Consider the following 24,650-nt stretch of genomic DNA (forward strand, 5'->3'; position numbering starts at 1 on the left):
AGCTCAGGGTAGAATTTACATGCTGGGAGTTCAGCTCCAGAGAGGAGGCCATGCATCAGAAATGAGGAGCCAGGGCCAGAAACTTTTCACCACATGGCCATACCTGGCTCTCTCGTGGGGACACCCCCCCACACACACACATGAGCTCATCAAGTTCTCACCCTGGCCCATGAGAGAAGCGTCTCAATGCCCCCATTTCACAGAGAAGCGGCTGGAGCCTCAGGGAGGGGAGTGCCTCACCTAGGCCACACGGCTAGGACATGCTCCTGACTCACTCTCTGCTACCCTGAGTCGTGGGGCAGGGGTCTGGGCTGGGGAGGAAGCAGGCCTGCCAGCTTGCTGTCGCGTTCCCTCAGAGCTCCAGCTATCTCATGAAGGTAGCCCTGGCACACTCCTCGACCCAGGTGTGACCGGGGTGCGACCCAGGTGCTGGCCCTCCCTGCCCCTGAGGCTCTGGCCTCCTGCAGCTGCTGGGGGCCGCCCTGGCTGAGCGCCCACCAGCGTGTGAAGTGCTTCCCGAGGACTCCCCGGGGAAGCCCCTGCCAGACGCCTGCTGCAGAGTGCATCAAGGAGGAGGCCTTCCTTCCGGGCTCATCCGCCGGGGCCTCAGGGGTCAGGCCTCGGGTCACCCTCCAGCTGCGACAGGAAGCCTCACATTAGTCTGGAGTCTGGGGTGGACAGAGGCCGCAGGGCTGAGGATGCTAGCCGTCTGTGCTGACACCAACTCGAGCAGTTCTGCTACTCTGCGACCTGCCCGCTGGACACTCGGCACTGCCTTCCGTGCAAGCTGGGACCGGTCATTCCAAGTCCTTCCTGTGTGCCTCGCCTGGGCTGGCACCTGGACGGGGAGCCCAGAGCCTGCCACAGCTCTCCCCGGACAGACGGTGGCCTCCCACCAGCCTCCCCACCTCCACTCCAGTCCCCACACTTGTGCTGTCCAAGATGGTAGCCATGGCCTCTTGTGAGCTCTTGAAGTGCTGCTGGTCCAAATTGGGACGCGCTGTATGAAACATGCACCCAATCTCAAAGCCCAAGGATGAGAAAAATAATGTAAGGTATTTCAATTGATCTCAGTAATTTTTGTATTAATGACATTTTGAATAATATTTTGGATTTATTAGGTAAATAAAATATAGCATTAAAATAAATTGCACTGGGGCGCCTGGGTGGCCCTGTCGGTTAAGCATCTGACTCTCGTTTTCAGCTCAGGTCATGATCTCAGGGTCCTGAGATTGAACCCTGTGTCAGGCTCCACGCTCAGCATGGAGTCTGCTTGAGGTTCTCTCTCTCCCTCTCCCTCTGCCCCTCCCACTCATTCTCTCTCTCACTCTCTCAAAAATAAATAAATCTTAAAAAAAAATTGCAACAATTTCTTTTTTGCTTTTATAACATGAGACCACCAGAGACTTTAAAGTGACATCTGTGGCTGGTATTGATTCCCTCTGGAGAACACAGTCTACACCATTGACAGAGGGATCATTCCAGATCTAAATCAGATCCACCCCTCTCCTGCTCAAAGCTCGTCTGTGGCTCCCACTGCCCTCAGAGAACATGCTTCATGCCCAGTGGATTTTTGTTTTGATTCAGTGTCGTTTCTCATGCTGGCCCTACCTTTCTTCTGCCCCAACTGCTCCCATCTCCTTGCACTTGGGAGACCTTGCATAAGCCATTCTCTCTTCCCTGATCCCTGCTCTCCCCTTCATCTGGAGCGTCACCTCTTCCTCAACACTCCTCTGACCACATCCCCCAGCCAGTCCCATGGTCCCCACTGCACCCCGCTGCCCTGGCTTGAAGAGGTTTGGTTGGAGGCGTAGAAGTATGGAGGTCAGTGAGGCTTCTGAATGGAGCCAGTGAATTTCAGAAACGTTTCTGGAGCCCAAGTCTTGTGCTGAGCTCCGATCCTGCGTGGTGCCTCCCAGCTGTGGCTGTCGGTGCTCCCAACCGCTGGGCTGCACAGTGCTCCCTGGCCCATCCCCCCAGGGCTCAGAGGTAAACCGCAAGGGCTGCTTCCCCAGCTGCGGAGCCCTGGGTCTTGGCAGTTGTTTTGTTTTGTCAGGAGTGTGATGCGCTTTTTAATATTAATGTAATCGCCCACACTTCTTTGGAGGCCCACGCCTGCCAGACTTTGAAGTGGCGCCTCATATGCATTAATCTAAAGGATCGGAGCCACGTCCGTGTTAGTTCGCTCGGGCTGCTGTAACAATCATCACAGACGCAGCGGCCGCAAGGCCACTGTTTACTGTTCACCGTCTGGAGGCCAGAAGTCCAAGGTCAAGACGCCGGCCCGGTGGCTCTTTCTGAGGGCTGTGAGGGAGCATCTGTTCCTCTCCTTGGCTAGTGGACAGTCGCCCCATGTCCACACTGCGTTCTCCCTGCGTACCTGTGTCCACATGTGCCATCTTCCACGGACACCGGTCATGGTGGATTAGCGCCCACCCGTATGGCTCACCAACACCATCACCTCCGTAAAGGCCCCGTCTTGGGGTGCTGGGGGCTCAGACCTCAGCCTATGAATTTGGGGATGGAGGTACAATTCAACCTCTGACCTTCCCAGGAGAGCCTCACCACCCTATGTCACAGATGCAGGAGACCCTGGTGGTGACGAAGCGGGCCAGGACCCCACCGGGGCGAGAGGGACCCCTGTAGGGAGGGAGTCTCTGGGCTCCGGAGAAGGCGGATCCCTGGCTGGGGGTGACTCGAGTTCACCAGGGTGGTTATCACAGTCCAATTTCAACATCGGGGCCCTTGCAACAGCCTTCCTCCTCCTCGACTAATTGGCTGTGGGCGCCCAGGGCGGTATCGGTTTCTTCTCCGGGTCCGGGGTGACAGTTCCCACAGACGGGTGCAGGTCTCGCCCTGCCCGCGGAGCAGTCTTGGCACTTCCTTCCTGATTGCCCCACCCTGGGGCCAGGATGCTCTTTTCCTCCCGGCAGTGACCCAGGCAGGCCTCGGGTCCCCTCAGTGTGCCCGTCTGGAAAATGGGCTGTGAAGAGGCCTGATTAGAGCCCCTGAAGCCCCTGGAACAGGGAACTCCACAGTAAGGGCCCCAGGAAGCTTTGTGCAGAGCCAGCAGCGGGAAATCCCCCCGTGGGCCATCCTCCAGCTCTGCTGACCCCCGCATCTCTCTCCCAGTCCCAGAAACTCCAGGGGGAGGGGGCTCCCTGACTGCCTCCAGCAGAGAAGAGCAGGCTCAGGGCGGGGCTGGACCTCAAGCCTGGCTAAAAATCCTCACCTCCTCTGCCCTTCCTTGCCCCCCCCCCCCCCCAGGTCCCAGCTGCTGAGTCACCTCCCCCAGGGAGCCCTCTCTCAGGAGCTCTCTAGGCAAAAGCGTATTTTGAGCTGGTCTTAGTGACAGCGAGGAAAGCCCTTGTGAGTAAGGTTGCATCTTAGTTTAGTTTGGATGGTGGGGAGAGCATGGGCAGGGCTGGGTGGCCTTCTGGCAGAAGGAACCAGCATATGCAACAGCTGGGAGTGTGGCCGAGCGCGGACAGCTGGCCCTCAAGAGTGCCCCTTGTGCTGCCCACCCCCCTCGGGCTCCAGCCCTCCCAGAGGGCTGCCTGGACTGGAGCAGACCTCCAGGCCTCAATATCCTTGCACCTGCTGTTCCTTCTGCTGGAATGCTTTTCCTTGCCCATTAATAGAGCAGCCCTTCCTTACTGCCAGGCTCACACACCACTTACACCAGGAGGCCTCCCTGAGCCCTGGTCTCCGTTAGCACAAACAGCAGCACGCTCTGGCTGCACCCTCGCCCACACACCACAACCCTGTCCCATTTCACAGATGAGGAAACTGAGGCACGGAGAACCAAGAGCCCACAGGAACTCACACAAGGCCCCGGAGCCTTTCTCTTTGAGTCCTTCACTTCCTGGAGCCTGCTGCTGGGCTCCTCCTGCCGGGAGGGTTGGAGGGTCAGTGGGGCCCATGGGATGGCATCCTGGTCGGTGGAGGGTCCCACGCTGTGCCACGGGAGGTGGGCCACAGTGTGTGAGGCTCAAGCCAGGCTGTGGCAGCCAACGTGGGGCCGAGGCAGCTGGCTCAGCCGTGGGGCTTCAACATCTCTTCTGAAAAGTGGGGTCTCAGGTGCTCCTGGGGAGCACATCGCGGGGCTGCTGTCATTTCCTCTGGGCTTTTCTTCTGAGTGCAGCAATGCAGGCCTGCTCCATGCTGCACAAGACCCCGCCGGCCCCCAGGAGCTGGGAGCAAGAACTGCACGCATGTGCGCCCACATGCGCGCACACCCACCCACCCAGCGCGGGCCTGTGGCTCCTGAGGCTGGGTCACTGCAGACCATGTCTCAAGGGCATGAAGAATGTGGGTCTCATCCCTGGTCTCTGTCACCATCTTCCTTCAGTGAAAGCATTTCTTTTATTTTGTTTTGTTCTCTTGTTTTAGTGTGGTGTTTTTGTTTTTGTATTTTTAATTTAAATTCAATTAATTAACAAATAGTGTATTATTAGTTTCGGGGGTAGAGTTCAGTGATTCATCAGTTGCATGTAACACCCAGTGCTCATTCCATCCCGTGTCCTCCTTCGTGCCCAGCACCCCGTGACCCCACCCCTCTCCCCTAGCGCAACCTTCTGTTCCTTCCCTAGAGTTAAGAGTCTCTTCTGGTTTGTCTCCCTCTCTGATTTCGTCTGTCTACGGCCATGCCACCCTGAACACGCCCAGTCTCATCTGATCTCAGAAGCTAAGCAGGGTCGGGCCTGGTTAGCGCATGGATGGGAGGGAAGGCATTTCTGTCAACAGCCCCATACACCCTCCCCTCCAGTCCTGTGGCCCAGGAGGTGGGAGTGTTAGAACCAGGATTCCAGGTGGCAAAAGGGGCAAATGGCTGGGCAGTCCCCTGCCGAGGAGCAGCCTGGCACCCTGAAAGGAGGGACCCCTGAAGACTCCCCCTGGGCTGCTGCCAGGCCCAGGGGAGCACAGGGCGCCAGGTGCGGGCACACTGAGCATCAGCGTGCCAGTGTGCGCTCTGCACGGCTCACGGGTGGAGAATGGACAGGAGTGACCTCAGCGTGTGGGGACCCCCATCGGGGCCCAGGCGGGGATAGCAGGAAGGAGGGGCCTCGCCAGCTCCTGTGTTTCTGAAGCTGCCTGACCCCTTGGGCCCGGGGCTGACTCTCAGGAGACGTGAACTCCAGAAGCAGGCACCCAGAAAAGGGGCAGAGGACAAAAAGCAAGGCCAAGGAGATGCCCGTGCCAGCTCTGAGGTGTGCCTGGGGACTCGGGTGTGGAAGGCCAGAGAGCCTGTGCGTGTGAGCGAAGGAGAGGACAGGTGTGTGCACCCTACGTGTGGTGGGAGGCTGCAGGGGATCCCCGAGGGGCGTGGCATCCAGGCTGGATCTGTGGGCACATGGAGGTGAGTGTGCGGCCTGGCTGAGGATAGCGTGTGGGTGTGCACATGCTTGTGCATGCACGTGTGAGTGTGTTTACCTGCCGGTCTGAGGGCAGAGTGTGTGCATGTGAGCACGATCCCCATCTCAGGCTCCCAGGGGTCCCCCCGGACGAGCCACAAGACTCTCCATGAAATCAGAGAACTGAATGCTTCCAACCGTCTGTGGGAGGGCCATGTGCTGTTACGGTGGGGAAACCAAGGCATGGAGAGGGAAGTAGGTTGTCTGACTCCACAGCTAGCAGAGTATGGAAGGGACTGGAATGAATGTCTGCATCTGATTTCAGCCCATGCCCTTTGACCACCCCCCCCCCGAACTAGGGAGTGAAGCCCCATGGGGGCCAGGTGCTAGGCCGCCACTCGGAGCCACGACTCCGGTCTCCTGCCTGGCTTCTCTAAAGTTGCAGATGTGGAGACCAAAACCCTGGCCAGCAACATGACAGTCTGCATCCCAAGTGGGGCTCCTGGCCACACACCTGCTTCAGGGCTGTGCGGGCCCTGGGTCCCCGTCACTGAACACTCGCGCTCACCCACAGGGCTGGCAGGCTTGAAGCCCAGAACAGCTTCTCAAGCCCGGGGCCCTCTGGACACCAAGGATGGTGTCCCAAGGCCCTGCACCCACCATGGCCAGGACTGTGGCCATGGCCGCAGCAGACTCCGAAAGTCCCTGCTTTTGGAGAGAGCCAGCGAAGAGGGCACTGGGCAGGCTCCCCAGGCGTGGGGCACTGGCAGGGCCAAACCAACCCAGCAGGTTGGGCGGGAACTGGGTGGGCCTCCTTCCATCCCTGCGCCCCACCCCTGCAGGAGGTGGTAACCCTACTCCTGGCCCTGAGGACAGCCTGGGGCAATGAACAGAGGGGTCAGGGCCCTGCTGTCACCTGCAGCAAGGCCAGGCCACCACTGCATCAGTCCTCAGCCTCCAGATCCTTCTGCATCAGTCCGTGGAGATCAGAATATCTCCTGCAGAATGGTCTTCCTTCTGCAATCCAGTCCGTGGTCCTCAGATGGCAGGGTGATGAACAGGGGATGGAAAGGGCTCAGCACAGAGTAAATGCTCAATAAACACGCTGTGTCTATGAGAGTGACAGGTCATACGAGTGTGCGGCGCTCAAGCAGGAGTGGGGGCAGCAAGCAAGGCCCTCTGGGGGCCTGAGAGAGCGCTGGGACAGGACCTGCCAGCCCCCCAGGTGCCCAGTCACTCTGAATTCAGACGCAGAGCACCCCACAGCAGGCCCCTGGCACAACGCCAGCCTCCGTCCTTGGTCCTGACAGCTCCTGGGCTTCGGAGCTCCAACACTGGGGTCACCAGTCTGGAGACCAGCCCTGGCTTTGCCCACTGGCTGGAGGCTTTCAAGCCATTGTTGAACTGCTCTGGGGCAGTTTCCTCCTCTGAGCAAAGGGAATAATGGTCACCTGGTCCAACAAAATGGGCTCTTGGAGGATTGAATGAGCTTTCATGGTTGTGCAGCCCTGGCCCAAAGTACCCCCAGCCCTGCCTGCACCCCCAGCCTCCCTGCACCCCCAGCCTCCCTGTCCTGTCTGCAGGCTCAGGCCTCCTCCTCTGAGCCCACTGCCTTCCCAGATGGTGCCTGCACCCCTGGCCTCCTGCTGTTGGGCCTCAGAGCTCCCCCTCCCCTTCAGTAGGCAGTCTGGGAGGCAGCCCCTGCCCCCTCTGACAACCTGGCTGTCACTTCCAGAGCCCAGCCTCACCAGCGGCTGCCCTGAGGTGGGATGGGGCTCATGTGAACCAGGCTGTGGGACAGTGCTGCAGTAAGCCGGTGGTCTGGTCCAGGGACGGGGAGCAGGAGAATGGAAGGGGGCTCAGCAGGGGCAGGACCTGGTCCCACTGTGCTTGAGAAAGGTGACTCTTCAGCTCTGTGGAGGGGGGCGTGAAGTGGGCTAGACCGATGCCAAAGCCAAGGTCTGGGGCCAGTGGGAAGCCTGGGTCCAGCAGGCAAGGGACCCTGTCCTGCACACCCCTGCACAGATGGCATAGCAGAGGGTCCCCAAGGCCAAGGCCAAAGCCTGCAGGCATGAGGTGGGGTGGGGTGAGGGGCTGGAGGCTGCAGTGACTTGGCCAGTGGGTCAAGCACTCAGAGGCGTCGCCAGCCAGGAGCCCTGCTGCAGAGTCCTACCCGTGTGCCAGGGCCCCACCGCAGGTCCCCTGCTGATCGTGGTCTTCCTCGGGCTGTGTGCACTCTCACCCACTCTGCCACCCTGGCCCCCACCCGCCCTCTGTCACCTGTCAGCCCCCTTCCCACTAGCCATGCTTGTCAGCCTCAAGCACTCATTCCTTCCCCGTGTCTGCCGCATTCTGGTCCACCCAAGGTGGGTGGCCTCTGGGGCAGGGAGTGCTCACCAAAGCAATCACTGTCACCGGGGGGGAATAGGCTGGGGCCGAACTCCGGCCCGCCCACCCCTGGCTCCCTGTCCCCATGAGGCTAGCCTGAAAGGTGCTTTCTGATAACTGAGGGCTGTTTGTCCACAGACCATGGTATGGCCTGATGCCGGCCAGGTGCTCACCCTGGCAACCAGATTCCCTTGCTCTGAGCGTCCAGCCTCCAGGCTTCTGCTCAAGCAGCACCGTCCGCCTGGAGGGCCCTCCCGTCCACTCCCTCAAAGGAACCCGGCCACAAAGCCTTCTCTCCACTCCTGGGGTAGAAACATGTCCCTGGTCCCTCCCGGGGAGTATCATGTACAATGCAGACTTGACTGAACCAACTGGGAGATGGGGGGTCCCTCAGGGCCGGGACTGCTGCTGAGTGAGCCTTGATTCCGGAGCACCTAGTACAGTGCCTGGCACAGAGCACATGATTCATAAATAGAGAGAGAAAGATGAATGGGACTGAACTGTGCGGAGAGACCTATCAGCCCTGAGCTCACCGCAGGCTTGTAGCTGCCCCACCAGCCTTAAAAGCACCCGCCTGTGCTGAATCCTGATCCCACCACAGGTTGACCCCTGATCCACGCTGAACTCTGAATCTAGTGACATACTAAACTCTGATCCTAGTCCCAGAATGAACTCTGACCTTGCACACGCCTGGGTTGTGATCCTGATTACACAGTGAGCCTTGACCCTGATCACACAGAGAGTCCTGATCCTAGTTACATACTGAACCCTAATCCTGGTCACACACTGAAACCTGATTCTGGTCACACACTGATGCTGACTCTGATCACACTCTGAGCCCTCTTCCTGGTCACACTCTGAGCCCTGACCCTAGTCACACACTGAGTCCTGATCCTGATCACACACTGAGCTCTGATCCTGACCACACACTGAGCACTGATCTTAATCCATACTGAGCCCTGATCCTGATCATATACTGAGTCCTGATCTTAGTCACATACTGAGCCCTCCAACTAGTTACACAGTGAGCCTTGACCCTGATCATATTCTGAGCCCTGATTCCCATCACACACAGAGCCCCAATCCTGGTTACACACTGATGCTGACCCTGATCACACACTGAGCCCTGATCCTAGTCACATACTGAGCCCTGATCCTTATTCACATTTGGAGTTATAACCTTGGTCAGACATTGAATCCTGACTAAGCACTGATCCTACCCTCAATGTATCACTGGCTCTAATTTTACTGACTGAACCGTAACCCTATTTGCTCCATGACAGAACCTGATCCTGTTTACTAGTCATGACCCCTTTACATCTCTCTGCTCCACCCCTTCCTTACCAGGCAGCCTGAAGAAAGAGGTCTCAGCTCAGTTCCACCCTGGCCCCCAGCTCTGAACCCAAATCAGAGGTGGGCCTGGGAGTGGTTTCCCAGGACTACAGATTAGGGAGGGGCTGAGCCATGCACTTCTCTCCTGTCACCTGCTGTCTCCACCCTTCCCGGCTGGCCCAGCCACCCCCACTGCTCCTTCCTTACCTCCAGCGTGCTGTTGGGGGGATGACCCTGGGAACATAGCCCAAACACTCAGAGCTCCTTGGAGCTGGAGGAGTCAGTCAGTAAACACCATGGAAAACAGGCCTCCTGGCACCACTGCCTCAGAAAATGGGGTCAGCCCTCTCTGCAGCCTGCCGTTCTTGGCTCTGGACTCCTGTTACCCCCAGCAACTCCTCTTGGGCTCTCCCACCTCAAGGTCAGACAATACCTACCCTGCCACAGGCAGCCACCTAATACCTTGATTCAAATGACTTGCCTCTGCCCAATTTCAATGGCCTCAGTTCTGTTAGCACTTGATTGCTTTGGGCTGCAGGATTGCTCCCTCCCACTTTTTTTTTTTTTTTAAAGAAACCACAATTTGGGAAGCACCTATTACAGGCTGTGTCCCCCAAGCCTAGCCCAGTGCAAGTATTGACTGGGCCACAGCAGGCTTCATTGGACGAATGAAGGCTGACTCCCCTCTCACGCTTTCCTGGGCTTCTCACCAGAACCTGGGCAGTGAGGTCCTAGCACACCATTTCACAGGTGGGAAAACTGAGGCTTAAGGGGGCTTAGCCACACTTTCACAGCTAGTAATGACTCTGCTCCCATGGCCCATGGCCCATCCAGCAGTCAGTCCTGTGGCTTGGGTGTTTATCCAGAATCATGAGCCTCTGCTCCACTCACTGTCACCATCAGCTCTCCCCCGCACCATCACAGAAGCACCCCGCGGGCCCCCTGCCCTGCTTCCCCCCTCCTCCACCAGACCTTCCTCACTCCCATACCCACTCAGGCGGCCTTCTTCCTTCTCTCCTTCTTCCTCACTCCTGTACACCATTCGCTGTAGGTGGCAGCACGCCTCCCTGTCCTCCTTCCTCACCTTTCTTTTTCTTGATAGTGTTTATGACCATAGACTCCTACTGTTTATTGGTTGCTATGTCTCCCCACCAGAATGTTAAGCCCTTGAGAGCGAGGACTTGGTATGTTTGCATCACACACACTCAGTGAGAGCCGGGCACCTTGTAGGCAATCTGTACTATTTGCTGAATGAACGACGGTGTGAATGCAGGCACGGATGTGTGAACAGACAGGAGGGCAGCAGAACCAGGATGCTGCCCATCTGAGTTCATTTCTAGAGGGTGTGCTATTCCCCGCGTGGCCTGGGGAGGGGGCCTCCCTCCTCTAACGCACCTGACCCCTGCAACCCGGAAAAGGGGCATCTGTGAGCAGGGCCAGTACCTGTCTGTGGCCCCTGTGTTCTCTCGTTCATGCTTCTTCCTGCACTGTGCCAGGTGTGGATGTGGGCTGGGCTCAGCCCAGCGAACCCGCGCCCCAGAGACCGATGAAGCAGGGCAGAGACTATCCTGTGTGGCTGAGAGGGTTGCGGGATCGGTGGCTGGGGCCACAGCGAGGGCTCACGAGGCAGGCCAGGGAGATCTGCAGTGAGGGGGCCTGAGGAGGCCCCTCTGTGTTTGGGGGTGGAGGACAGAGGGGCATGTCCAGCCCCCAGTGGGAGACCAGGCTGGCTTCCTGGGTGGACATCCTTGGGACTGTCCCCTCCCCTCCTTCAGTTTTCTCGAAGTCCCCTTCGCAAGTGATTTTGCCTGACACCCCCTTCCCTGCCCCCCAGCCCAGCACTTCTCCCCACTTCCTGCTCTGCTCAGAATCCGTCACCACCTAATTTACCACCCGACTTACTGTGTATGACCTGCTCACTCTCTGTCCTCTCGCGGGGGTGCAGCTTGCAGGAGAAGGGACTGTGTTCGTCTGTTTTCTTCGTGCTGCTGGCACAGCACCTCTGACAGTGGCTGGCATAGAGTAGTGCTCAGTCAGTGGTTGTTGAGTGAGTAAGTAACCGAATGGAAACACAGGGCAGCCCTTGGCACCCAGGAAGTTCTCAGTAAGTGTTAGCCATTGGTGCAACTGCGTCCCCATGTGAGCTCACATCCTCCCCTTGCCTCTGGGGTCCCCATCTGCAAAATGGGGACGAAATCCATCTGACCCTATAGGGTTCCTGTGAGGTTCAGTGAGACATGGGCAGGAAAATACCTTGTAAAGTGTCGATTGCTCTGTAAATGGTGATTCAAGGCCCAATCAAAGCCCACCTTTATTTTTGGTGTGTGTGGGGGGAGGCAGGAATTACCATGCACTTGCATGGTCTGGAAGGGCTTCCTGGAGGAGGTGCCCCTGGGACAGAAGACCCAAGGAGGAGAAATGGCACTGCTGGCAAGAGGAATAGTGCAGTGTGAGCAAAGGCAGGAGGACAGAGAGTTGACCCAGAGGGCAGTGGGAGGGGGCTGCCATCCAAGCAGGAGTGCCAGTGGGAGTTCTGAGTCGAGGCCTGGCTGAGGGCTGCCACTGGGCTGGAGCACCCCAGAGGCCCACTCTGCCCTTATTGACGTCAGCAGGTGGGGCCTGTGCCTCGGGCCGTGGGTGGGGTGGCCCCACACATCACCTGCCTTCACCCTTCATTCTGAGTTCTGCTAGACGCCCCACCCTGCCACCTGCCAGGGCAGCTGGCTCCCTGCCTCCTCTTCAGGTCACCCTGGTCATTTGGTTCCCGGCTGGGCTGAAGGCAGCCTGGCTTCCCTCCCTCGCTGTCCTGGCAAGTGTGCTCGCAGTGCAGAGCAGACGCTGCAGCTCCTCCCCACTCCGACGGTCCCCGAGCTCCTCGCAAGCCCCCAACCTTGGGCAGAGGGCACAGGGACGCAGAGCCGGGCAGCCTGGGTTCAAGTCCCAGCTTGGCTACTTACCCACCACCTGCCACCTTCTCTCCCGGTGCCTCAGGTTCCTCTTCTAGCAGGAGTGCACCCAAGGGCTGTGGGCAGGGCTTAGCTGGTGTTCAGTCCCTCCCAGCGCCCGTCCCTCATGACCCGGGTGCTCGAGTCAAGCCAGGCAAGCATTAGCACTGAACTCATGCACCCATTTTGCAGATGAGGAAACCAAGGCATGGAGAAGCAAAGAGACTCACTCACAGCCAGGACCAGCTGTGGAATTTTTAGGCTCAGTGTCAAATGAAAAAATGGGGATCCTTGTTCATAAGCTATTAGTAATTGCAAAACAGCAATGACAGAGCATTAAACCAAATGTGGGCCCTTCTGAGTGAGGGGCCCTGTGTGCAGCCCTCAAGGAAGGGGTAAAGCTGGGACTTGAACCCAAGCAGGCTGGCGCCCAGCTGTCCCCACTCCAGGACTTCTAGGTCCCCTTTAAAGAAGGCCTGTTGGCACTGGTCCCCCTTTCTCCAGCAACTGTAGGTCTTACGGGGACTCAGGAGGAAGGCCTGGTCACCAGTCATTCCTCAGGCCCAGGCCAAGGAGGGATCGAGAGGTGAGTGTTCCAGCCGTGACACCATGGCGTGTGCCTGTGTGTGTCTGTGCCTGTGTGTGCGTGACCGTGTATGCGCCTGCTTTCCGGCCTCGTGAACCCTCAGTAGGGCTCCCCCATCCCCAAGTACACTTCCTCATGGACCACGGTGCCTAACAAGCCAGCCTCAGCAATGTATTCCTTTGGGGGTAGACAGCGCCCTCTTTTTAAGAAGCACGAAACCCTGAGGGAGGAGGGGAGAGGGAGAGGCAGCCATTTGTTCCAAGGCTCTGCGGGGGGCCAGGAGGGGTGATGAGGGGGTAGCACCCGGGGAACAGGACCCACACGGTCTTTAGGGATTTCAGAGGGCCGGCACCTGCTGCGGGGTGCAGACCCCGTCTCAAAGGTCAGGCAGTCCCGCATCCTGCTTCCTTCCCCTGTCCAGCCCAGCCCACGGCCCCTCACGGGCATGGGACAGCCACGGCCTCACTGGGTTCTCCCATCCAGCTGCTTCCAGACCTCCTCAGGCTCTCACACCCTCGGGAAAGAGGCCGAATCCCATAGCCCAGCATCTGAGACCCTCCAGCCTGGCTGAATCCGTTTCTTATTCTAATGTTCTATTTATTTATTCTACAGTTTAGTTGTAGAATATAAGACCACTACGGAAAAAGGCAAGGCCCAGAGACTTAACCTGTGCCTGCTCTCCAGACTCCCGGGGCTGGGGGGGGGGCTTCTGCTGCCCCCTTCAGCTCATCTCCTCCACAGGTGGCCTTTCCCCACCCTACCTCACTCATCTGGTCCCAAACAAGCTGGCCAGGGCTTTTCTAGTATCTGCCGCTCCCAGGCTGGAAGCCCTCCCCCATTCTGGGTGGAAAGCCTCACTCTCTTGCGGAAACCTTTCAGGTCTGCCCAGGGTGGGAAGGTGAGGGCTGTGCTGAGGGCCACAGCTTGTCTCCCCAGTGTCACAGCCACTCATGGAGCACGGTCTAGGTGCCTGTGTGGGCTCTGTGCAAGCCTTTCCTCATGCTGGACACCAGCAGCCTGTCCTCCAGCCACAAATGTCCTGTCCACCGCACAGATAAGGAAACGAAGGCAGGAGGGGGTGGGGCTCACCCAGGACACAGGAGCAGTAGAACAGCCTAGAAGAAGCCTGAACCTCTTCCAAAGTTGCGCTGTGGCCCCAGGTGACCATATGACCCCAGTAGCTGTATGACCCTAGATGGACATATGATCCTGGGGGACCCTATGACCAGATAGGCATATGACTCCTGGCAATTGTGTCACCCCAAGAAGCCACATGACCCTGGTAAGCTGTATGACCTTGGGCAGCCATATGATCCCAGGTAACCATATGACCCCAAGAAGCCATATGACCTTGGAAAGCTGTATGACCCCGGATAGGCATATGACCCCAGGAAGCTGTATGACTCCAAGTGGCTTATGACCCTGGGATCTATATGACCTTGAGTGTCCGAATGAACTCAGGTGGCTGCGGGACCTGGACAGCTGTATGACCCGGAGTGACAATATGGCCTGAGGTATCTTTATTTCTGAGAAGCCATATGACCCCAGGCACTTCTACACCCCAGGGAGCCTGCTGCTCTCTTGCCAACTCCAGCACCTGGAGGTCCTGCCATGCCTTTGTCCCCCCTGGAACTGAGGTTACTCTAAAGGTCACTCACTGCTCAGGATGCCCAAGCAGGCCTCGTCCTCGCAGGCCTCATGTCCCATCCTGGGCAACTGGGGAGCTTGGCCTTGCTTTAAGACCTGGGACCTGTAGGGTGTGGACCCACCTACCCTGAGTCTCCGGAAATCTGCACCCCACACTCTGGGAGGGCCCATCCTCTCCATTTTGCCTTGGGACTCACAGAGATCAGGCATTTTCCCCTAGGTCACTCAGTGGGAAGTTCTGCCCCTGGGCGCTCTGCTCTCTCCGTCACCCCAAACTCACAAGGAAACCAGAGGCAGGGACAGAGGCTGCCCTCAGGTAGACACAGCTGGAAATCAGCACCCAGAGAACACGCGGAATTAGGCCTGCCTCCGAGCAGGTGCTCAGAAATACCTGGTGATAACTGAGCTCAGTAACTGAAACGCTGGGTTTTGCAAGAGTTTGTTTTAGAAAGTGTTATGCTCAGGGGCGCCCGGGAGGCGCAGTAGGCTCTTTGGCTCTTCCACTCTTCCTTTCAGCTTAGGTCATGATCTCAGCGTCCTAAGACCGAGCTCCACAGAGCCCCTCCTCAGGGTCCGCACTCCCTCTGCTCCCCACCCCGCCCCCTGCCCCGCACCGGCCTCCACACAGGATCTCTCTTAAATAAATAAATCTTAAAAAAAAAAAAAATACTGGGGCACCTGGGTGGCTCAGTCCTTAAGCGTCTGCCTTTAGACTCAGGTCATGATCCCAGGGTCCCGGAATCGAGACCCACATCGGGCTCTCTGCTCAGTGGGAAGGCTGCTTCTCCCTCTCCCACTCCCCCTGCTTGTGCTGTCTCTCTCTCTGTCAAATAAATAAATAAAATCTTAAAAAAAAAATAGAAAGTGTTATTGCTTAAAAACGAAGGACAGCTTTGCAAATGATCAGAGGAAGCATCCACCGAGGGCCACAGTCTTGGCTTCTACACTCTCTTCCCTCCACGAGCCCCCCTGGCCTCACCCCCAGTGTACAGCCTGCAGCCTCTGCTGAGGTCAAAGTTCAAACCCAAGCCCTGTGACCCCACCCCCAAACCTGTCTGCTGATTGCCCCTTCATTTCCCCAACCCCGACCTGCCCCAAATCCTGCCCCTCCCAGGCCGGCACTCCCATCCTCTCTGCCTCCTGGCACCAGGGGCAGGACCTCATGCCATCTGCAGGTGTCCTCAACCTAGTGGGGTCATACCGCATAGATGAAAGCTCTTGACCCACAGAGGCATGGGACTGTAGGGGACACACGGAATGCTGGGTCTGGCCTTCCAGTACCGAGTTAAGGTTGGTTCACATTGTTTTGGAGTCTGTGGACCCCTCAGCTTCTCTCCATAGGTCCCCACTAAGAGATTCCTTTTCTCTTTCTTTCTGTCCCCCTGACAAGCAAACATGTCTGCAGCCCCGTTGTGGGCAGCCTCTGGGATGCAGCAATGAACCTGAGCTGGGACCGGCCCCTTGGACAGGGCTTGCAGACCACTTGAGAGACAGACATGCCCAATTACAGTCGGGAATGATCTGTGAAGGGGCAGCTAACTCATGGGAGGGGACCACTCACTCCTGTAAGGCAGGACGTCCAGAGGGCTTTCTGGAGGAGGGAAATTCCTGGCATGTCTCTGGAAATGGTCAAGGTTATAGTTTTACTAGTTCTTAGGCCCTGCAGGTCCATGGACGAGGACACAACTCTGCTCCAAGGGACCCCAGGTGAGGTGGGGAGAAGGCAAGGCTATACAAGCAGTGATGGGGACGTCGTCATGCTCCGGGGTCCCTTCAAGTGTCCCAGGAGGTCAACGTGCTTACAAATGAGGATATAGCATGGGCTCCGTAATTTGTTAGAAATTATGAAGACTTTTTAAAAAAGATTTATATATTTATTTCAGAGAACGGGGCGGGGGCGCAGGGGAGGAGAAGGAGAGGGGAAGCAGACTTGCTACTGAATGGGAGCCCAGTCCAGGGGGGTGGGATGGGGGGAGTGTATCCATCCCACAGATGACGACCTGAGCCAAAACCAAGAGTCGGATGCTTAACTGACTGAGCCACCCAGGCACCCCAGAAATTTTGAAGAATTTAAAGATAGTCACGGCAGAGCTGTCAACCAGGCATGGAGCGGCTCTGAGGTCACACACCTGTGACAGGTAAGTGCCCAGGCATGCCCTGCTCTGGAGCCAGGCCAGAGTCCGGGTCTTTCTGACTCTGGGGCAAGAGGGCTTCTCACATGTCAAGCTCCCTCCTCAGGCCTGGGGGCCCTGTCATTTAAGGAGGGAGTGAGGAGGAGCTGTATGGCTTTGCAGGCTCCCCCAGGCAGTTGGACAGTGGGGCCACGAGCGGCAGGCATGTCTCACCCTCTGTCTTAATCAGCTCAGGCAGCTATAACAAGAATACCACAGACTGGGCAGCTCAAACATCCAATACTTACTTCTCACAGTTCTGGACCCTTGGAAATTCGAGATCAGGGTGCCAGCATGGCTGGGTTCAGGGGACCGCCTCCCCATACGGCCTGCCTCGGCCCTGGCATGCAAAGAGAGAGGAAAGGAGCTTCTCTTGTCTCTTCTTGTAGGGACACTCATCCTCCAGTAGGGCTCCACCCTCATAATCTAATTACTCCCAAGAGCGCGACCTCCCAAAGTCATCCCGCTGGGGGTGAGAGCTTCAACGTGAATTTTAGGGGAACACAAACATGCCTTCTGCAGCACCCTTCTTGGTGGTGGCCGCTGGACGAGGCCCCAGCTGGCTGGGCTGGAACGGAGAGCAGGCAGAGCGGCTCTGCCCCAAGCCCTCAGGCACACGTGCGCACCCACAGGCATACACCTGTGCACACACATGCGCGGTGACCTTGCTCTCTGTCCATTCTCTGTGTCGAACTCCAGACTGTAGAAGTAACTTAATCTGATGTTTAAATTTTCCTCACATGAAACCTTACACATACACTTTTATACATGCATTTATTTGCTTTTTCAGAAACATTTATGCAGGACCTACTATGAGCAGATCCTATGCTGGGCTCCCCGGCTGCAGTGGTTAGCAAGCATTCCTTTATCATACTTGTTACCCATTCTGCTACAGGATCCTTAAGGAGGGAGAGCGGATCTTGCTGCCAGCTCTAGTCCCAGCATCTGGCAGAGTACATGGCATATAGTAGGTGCTCAGTAGTTGGTTGCTGAATGAATGAAAATAGATTTGATGAATTGCAGCATTAATGTGTAGTGAATAAAGTTATTAAGTCCTTACTCTGTGCTCCTTACTGTATCAAGTTGTTTTTAAAAAGCGTTATTTAATCCCCATGACAACTTGTGAGGTAGGTGTTATTAGAAGTCTCACTTACAGATGAAGGCTCTGAAAGATGAAGAAAGGTGCCCAAGGTCACAGCATATCTGGTATGGCCTCTGTCTCCATTCTCTGGCCATAGGAGCCGAAAACCCAACAGAGGAGGTACATAGACAGTTATAAGGTACCCACGATGTGTTGGGGGCCACTTTGGGCTCTTTCTGCGCATGCCACTGACGTTCTTATCAACCCCTCATTGAAGTAGGACATACACACCCATGTAACCAACACCCAGATCAAGAAATGGAATCTTACCAGCACCCCAAACACTGTCTCCCCCCTCCTGGCTCTGGCACCCCTCCCTCTAATGCTAACCACTATCCTGACTTCTACATATATTTATTTTTATATATATGTATATATATACACACCCTATATGCTTTGAAGTCTGGCTTTTCTTACCTCAAAATCATGGGTGAGAGTCATCCGTGTCGTGTGTGGTTGTAGATTATTCATGGCCATGCTATCACTGCACTGCACCTGTAGGAGAGTGCTGTCCATGCACCTGTTCCACGGCCCATGGGCATTTGGGTCCCTTCCCACGTTTGGTTACTAAGAACAGTGCTGCTGTGAACAGAAAGATGATCACATAGGGTGTGCATCTAGAAGGGACTGCACAGTCATAGGGTTTGCATACAATCAAATACTTGGAAAGAGACTTTCAGGGGCTGCATCTCTTTGCACCCCCGCCACCAGTGCGAGAGAGTTCCAGTTGCTCCACTTCCTTGGCAACACTTGATATTGTCAGATTTTCCCATCCTAACTGCTCTGGAAGCTGTGCGGCACACCCTTTATTTCTAAGTCCCTTCAGTGGCCCCATGAGATGGGTCTGATGATCTGTGTTACAGATGGGGTCACCCAGCGCTGAGAGGTGAAGCGGTTCGTTCACAGCCACGTCCACCCTGGCGAGGGCACATGGCTGTCTGACCTCAGCCCGTTATATCATCTGTTTGTCAGGCTGCCTCCCCCCACCTTGTTTCCCTGGACTCCCGCGTGGGGGGAAGGCCCGTCCTTGGGACTATAGCTTTTCTGATTGAGGGGTGCTACGGGATCAGTGTCCCTGGCTGGCACGGGTCCTGCCCAGCTACCCAGAGGGGGCGCAGAGCGCAGGGGGATGAGGAGGGGGGATGGCCCATCGCCAGGTAGGGGGTTCGGGGAAGGAGACCCAGAGAGAAGGCCAAGAAAGCGCCCTCCGCCCTCCGCAGCACCTGGGGGCGGAGCCCACCCTGCTAGGTGCCGGCGGGGGTGTGGGTGGGAGGGGTGAGGGGAGGAGAATGCTCCTGGAGGGGATAGCCTGGTGGGGGCCCCTCTGTGTTCGGAGGGAAGGAGGCAGGGGGCGAGCGGGGGAGGGGCGGGGGCTCCAGCGCGCGGAAGCTGGGGATGGGGGCGCGCGGGTCGCCCCTCCCCCGAAGAGAGAGGTGGGACGCAGCGAGGGGCGGGGCCGGATCGGGGCGGGGCCTGGGGCGACGGGGCGGGGCGGGGAGGTGGGCGGGGCGAACTGAGGCCAATGGGCGCGCGCGAAACCAGCCCCCGCCCCGGCCTCCCGCGGCGGCTGCTGCATAGTCATGAGCGCAGGCCGGCGCTGCGTCAGCGGAAGCGGCGCGCGGCGGCTGTTTCCGACCCGATAAAGCGGCGTTGTCCCCGCGCGCCGGCCGCAGCTTCGCAGCGCTCTGTCCGCGCCCGCGTCGCTCGCAGACTGACCGCCCGGCCGGCCGGCCGAGAGCAGCCGCCGCCGGGCCCCGCCGCCGCCCTCGCAGCCGCCGCCGCCCCCCAGCGCCCGGGGCCCCGCGCCCCCGCCGCCTCCGCCCGGCCCGGCCCGGCAGCCCCGCCGCGCCGCCGCCCCCGCGGCCCCGGCCGGAGGAGACAGGTGAGCGGCCGCCTCGCCCGCCCGCCGCCCAGGGCCCCCACCTGGGCTCCGGCACCTGCCGCTTCCCGCCTCCCCACCCCACCTCCGCGCGGCCCGGCCTCGAGCTCCTGGTCCCGCTCCCAGCCTGCCCGGACATCTCGTCCCCGGGGAGGAGACCCTCCCCCCGACTCCCCCCATGACCTGGCCGGGCGCGACTCCCGCCGGGACTCCCGCCCCGTCCTTGGCCTCCCCACTTCTCTACCCGGGCTGCACCTGCCTCTCGTCACCGTCGTCCCGGCAGCCTACTGGAGCATCCCGGGCCCCCTCCCCGCGGTGTGCACCTTTCCACGGATCCGGCACCCTCTTCGCGCCCCACAGCATCCCACCACCCCGTTTCCTCAGGTTTCTCTGCCCGGAGGGGAATCTGGAGCCTCGACCCCTCGGCTGCGACCCCGTCCGGCCTCCTCGGCCTGACATCTGTCCCTCAACTTCTGAGGGTTCAGCCCCTGCCTGTCCCCTCTGCCTGCCTTCACCCCACCCCACCCCCAAGCGCGCGCGCGCGCGCACACACACACACACACACACACACACACAAGCGCGCTCAGCACGCCCATCCAGTGTTCCACACCTCCAGCTCCAAGATGCCCCCTGGGCTGTGCCTGTGTTTGTGTCTTATATGCTTGTCCTCTGGTCTGTCCCTTTGAAGACACCTTTATTTCCTGTGGCCAGTCTTGTCCCTGGAGGAGAGGGGCCAGTTCATCCAGGTCCGGAGCCCTTGCCCTGCACATTTCTCTGCATCTCAGCACTGCTTCCCTTTCCCGGGCAGCTCCTCCTCCTGGAGCTCTCGAATTTAACCCATTCCTCCCCAAGGTGTGTTGATTTTGATTGGGTTATTGGGGAGCAGTTTCCAGCTGGGGGCTTTTCCAGGGGAGGTATATCAAAATGGTGGGGGTGGGTGGTTTGGAAAAAGCCCAGCCTCTTGGTTAGCTATCTATAATGATTCTAGAAAGTGCTGGGGGTGGGTGGAAGGGAAGGGTTGCTAGGGAGGAGTGGAAAGGGGGACTTGATCTCCTGTGGAGTGTGAGATTTTGTTTTTCCAGTGGGGGCACTGATGGGTCAGACTGCGCCAGCTCCATTGGATACCTCAGCTGACTCCAGCAAAAGGGGCCTTGGATTGGAGCTCCTGGTTATTGGGGGATCTCCTGGCCCTAGGTCCTGGGAAGGGAGGAGGGTTTGGAAGATGAGTGACTAAAGCAGTTGTGGGGTCCAATGATTGTCAGAATTGAAGCCTGTTTCTGCTGGGGAGACCCAGGTCGGCTCTTGGCAAGGTTATGTGTATGTGCCCTGCACTTTCTTTCACTACGACCGCTTCACACCACTCTCTGGCCATGGACAGACAGGTAGGGCACAGGGGGAATCTGTCATCTCTATTATTTTATGCTTGAAAAAAGAGGGAAGAAAAAAGCAAGCTGGAGGATTGGTTTATTGATTAAGAAGTGTAATAAATGGTTGGGTATCAGAAACAGTAATCCCTAACCTCTTTTAAAAAATATGAATAATTTCCTTGCTCTTTTGCTAGATCTGAATTAAGTATTAAAAGAAAGAGAGTTTATTTAAGGCTTGGGAGAGATTTTGCAGACTCTGCCTGAAGTTGACTAGGGGCTGCGTTTGTGACTTGGAGCTCTGCAGGCCCCAGGTGGAAAGACCCGGGCTTGATCAAGATCTCAAGTGCTCTTGGGTGAGAGGGTGGGGAAATAGGTTGTCTGAAATCAGGAATTTCAGTCCCTTGCAGGCTAATTGTTTTTATGGGCAGCAGCTGTAAAGGAAAGAGGTGGATCTTTTGGGATGCATTTGAAATGTATATTAGGTATTTAGTGGTGGTTTTTGTGGCCCGGGTGCCCCCCAGGGGAGGCTGCCCACCCCCTCTGGGGGGACCAGTGAGCGGGTGGCCTGCTTCCCTTGCGGAGAGGGGCGTTGCAGCCTTGGCCCCTGTAGCATGGGGTTGGGGGGAAGCAGAGCAGAGATTGGACTGGGTGAGCTCCAAGGTGGCTTGCAGCTTTTAACATCCTGGGGCTCTCTCTGTTCTCCAACTTTGCTTATTGGGGGGGGGGAGCTGGGAGGGGGCGGGAGGAGCCTGGGAAGGGGGCCTTGCCCTCTCTGAGCCCGGAGATCCCGCCCTGCAGTTCTGCGGGGGAGGAGGGGCTGCGGCAACGGCAGCTCCCCCATCCCCAATGGAGGAAAGGAGTCCAAGAAGGTATTTTGGCCAGCGATTAGGTTGCTTGCTGTTGGACTGGTTTTATCGGTGTTGTCAGAGGGATGGTGGGGAGAAGAGCCGAGGGCTGCGCTGGGGTCTGGGCTCTGCTGTTATTTTCCGACTGTGGTGCCTGTTGGTCCCTATCGCCCGTCTGCACCCTGTGCCCTCTCTGCCTTCTTCGCTTGTCCCGCGAGCCCCCGAAGCCCAGCCCCGCGGAGCCATTAGGGGTGGTTCAGGACTAGCAGCCTCGCGGCCTGGCACAGAGGGAGGGTGGCCGGCTAACGCCATAGGTGGTGGACAACCCCAAATTGTCAGTGCCCTCCTCGGGAACACCCATGGCAGAGCCCTGGCTGTAATTTGCGGAGCCGGAATGCGCTGGAAGCTGTGTTGCTGGGGACGAGGCCGCTCCGCAGTTGTTGCCTCTGGCTCCCCAGCTTTCTCTGTCACAACCCAGTTCTGGGGATGAAGGTGCACTCAGTGAAACACCATTAGGAGGGTTGCTTCCACTCCAAGGCAGGAAACATGAGAGCATTTTAGCTTTGCTGACTGGAAATCTGACCAGAGGGAAAAAGCCTCCCAGATGAAGAGCAGCCATATAGAGAGGGGGAGGGGGTGGGAGAGGACCCTGGAGCCCGAGCAGCCAGTGTCTGCAGGGGGCTCACTGGCGAAGGCAGGCCCACCGCCCCTCCCCCACGGGCACCCAGACAAGGCCCCCTTGTTTAGATTAGCTTAATTACCCCACCAAAATCAATGAACAAGGATCTTTTTAAACATGAAACTTTTCAAAATGTGCTTCGAGTATTTTTTTTTTTTTAAATTAAAGGTATCAAATGCTAAGCCTTTGTGAAATAAGGCACTTGGAGCGAACTGGGGGATTGTGGATCTTTTCACTGTGTGCAAAGGAAGCTTCCCGGCCCTAAATCAGAAGGAAGCTTGCCAAAAGTCCGACTTCACCAGTCTGCACGCGAGTTATTTCCAACCCGCTGCCGTTGGGGTAGCGGTAACATTGGAAACACTTAGTGGGGGCCTAACAGCGTCTGTGAGCCTTCTTCCTTGGCAAGTGACTTTTAGAGGAGACATTTTAAGAAGATTAAAACGTCCACAGACTTCGAGGGCAACAGCGTAATCCACTTACTGTTTTCATGGCACGAATAGAGTTCCTTTGAAGCTTGGCGCTCCTGCGGGGCCCCCTCCGCTGCTGCGGGGGACTGGTGGTGTCCCCCACCTTCGCCCACGGGCAGGCAGAGTGAGGGAGGCTGTGGGAAAGGACATGAAACCACCAAGTCGGGCGAGGAGGGCTCTGAGTGTTGTTTCACTAACTTGGGGCCCTAGGTGAGCCGGCGGGTGCACAGGGTCAGTGGCAGACTTTGTAGGGGACCCCCGATGAGGGTGCACGTTGTCCTGGGCAGGGGAGCGCCCGCCATCCTGAGGTGGGATGCCTCGGGACACCGCAGCAGCTGGAGGGGTTTGCAGAGCCTTTTCTAGTTACTGAGCGAGGCTACCTTGCCCTCCTACCTCTGCTTGGCCCAGAGCCCAGGTGAGGGAAGCATTGTTCAGACCGAGGTCGTTGGTGTTTTCATCCTCCCAAACCTGTTGAAGGATTTTGCTGGCGGAGAGGAAAACTGCATTCCTGAACCAGTGCCCGAGGGTGCTTTCTTTTGCTGCATTCAGAAATGACCTGGGATTAGGTGGTGTGGCTCCTTCTCCCCACGTTTTTTTAGGGGTTTGCCTCAGGGTCTCTCTTGGGGTTCTGCCTCTGAATCCCAATTGGCAACTAAATGCCAGTTGTAAAGACATTGTAAAGACAGGAAAGTGTAGAGTGCAAAATAGCAGACCCTTGAAACAGCTGACAGAGGGAAGGGAGGACAGCGTGGTGGCGCGCTCCAGGAGCGGTCACTGTACTTCACATACAAATCTTATCTGGCCACATGGAGCCATCAGTTGGACATTGCAAGGCCAGGAGACAACACATACGCTTCTCATTGCCAGCAGTGTAGTCATCATTGTAGGACAATCTATTTATCCAAAGTATGATTTTTTTGGTTTGAAATGGGAAGGAAATATTTTCCCACCAATTATTTTGAGGGGGGGGTTTTGCCGTCTTAAGGCGACTGGTTAGATTATGGGTCTTCTAGGGTTTTATTGCCTTCCAGCTGAGATGTTCAGACGTTTTTGCTCATGTTCTGTAAAATAACTTTGAATACTACGGGTGCATTTCTAAGTGGACATCGAGCTTATTGCTAATTTTAAATAGCTGAGAATTAGATGTAATTTCTAGTGTAGTGTGTATGTGGACATTGAAATTCACAGTTAGACTGCTCTTGAAAGGATCCAGTACTAAGTGTGCTACTGATTGGATAACCAGGACCACCCTTTAGAAACCGAGCAGACTGTTAATGGTGGTAACACGTGCATCTTTCTTCTTCTTGAACTTGGATGTTTGCTCCATTTTTCCCTCGTGGAGTTTTATTCTAATGTCACACGCTTTTATGCATCAGAGTCTTTCATTGATCATCCTTCACACTCGTGACACAAGTGTATATAAATTGGAGTTCAAAGCATTCCTGTGATCGTAAGGCTGTGTTACCCCATCCAGAAGCATTTTTTGTCATTGTAATTACCAATACAAAATTGATCACAGAAGCGTAAGTGCGTCGTCGATCTTCATAATTACTAAGTGCGCAATGTAAAAATACATTGGAAAGGCAGGTCTGGAAGAGCTGAGAGGTGGTCCAATTACAGGAATTACAGATCTGCCCCTGGTGCCTCGGACACACCCTTGCTGCTGGAACATTCCCTGAAAGGAGTGCCTCCTGCTGGTGGGGCAGGAAGGGAGAGTGAAGGCTGGGGCTTCCCGCACTGGCCAGAGCTCAGGCGGTCGTGTCTGGGACACGGAGATACGTAAATTCAGTCTCTCAGGCATCCCACCTGAGACCCCGCAAGTGCTTCTGCCCTGTTGTGTTACTGTGCT

The 24,650-nt window shown here is 57.0% G+C and overlaps 1 protein-coding gene and 1 long non-coding RNA gene across 2 annotated transcripts in view; one reads left to right on the top strand and one right to left on the bottom strand.

Annotated features, from left to right (window-relative positions):
• Positions 1–17,116: 17,116 nt before the first annotated feature.
• Positions 17,117–20,233, bottom strand: LOC123779699 (uncharacterized). Its single transcript, XR_006776269.2, has 3 exons — positions 20,054–20,233; positions 17,982–18,146; positions 17,117–17,412 (listed from the first exon to the last, which is right to left on the bottom strand). It is a non-coding gene; the product is annotated as an uncharacterized LOC123779699 (long non-coding RNA).
• The window catches only part of SLC45A4 (solute carrier family 45 member 4), a 74,569-nt gene continuing 69,221 nt past the window's right edge, over positions 19,303–24,650 (top strand). The window contains exon 1 of the mRNA XM_045778118.2: positions 19,303–19,446. The gene's annotated coding sequence lies outside the window, so the exon portion shown is untranslated. The remainder of the gene's footprint in view (positions 19,447–24,650) is intronic.

Source organism: Ursus americanus, chromosome 9, assembly GCF_024610735.1.
Source record: "Ursus americanus isolate L20-20 chromosome 9, mUrsAme1.1.p, whole genome shotgun sequence".
NCBI classification, from domain to species: Eukaryota; Metazoa; Chordata; class Mammalia; order Carnivora; family Ursidae; genus Ursus; species Ursus americanus.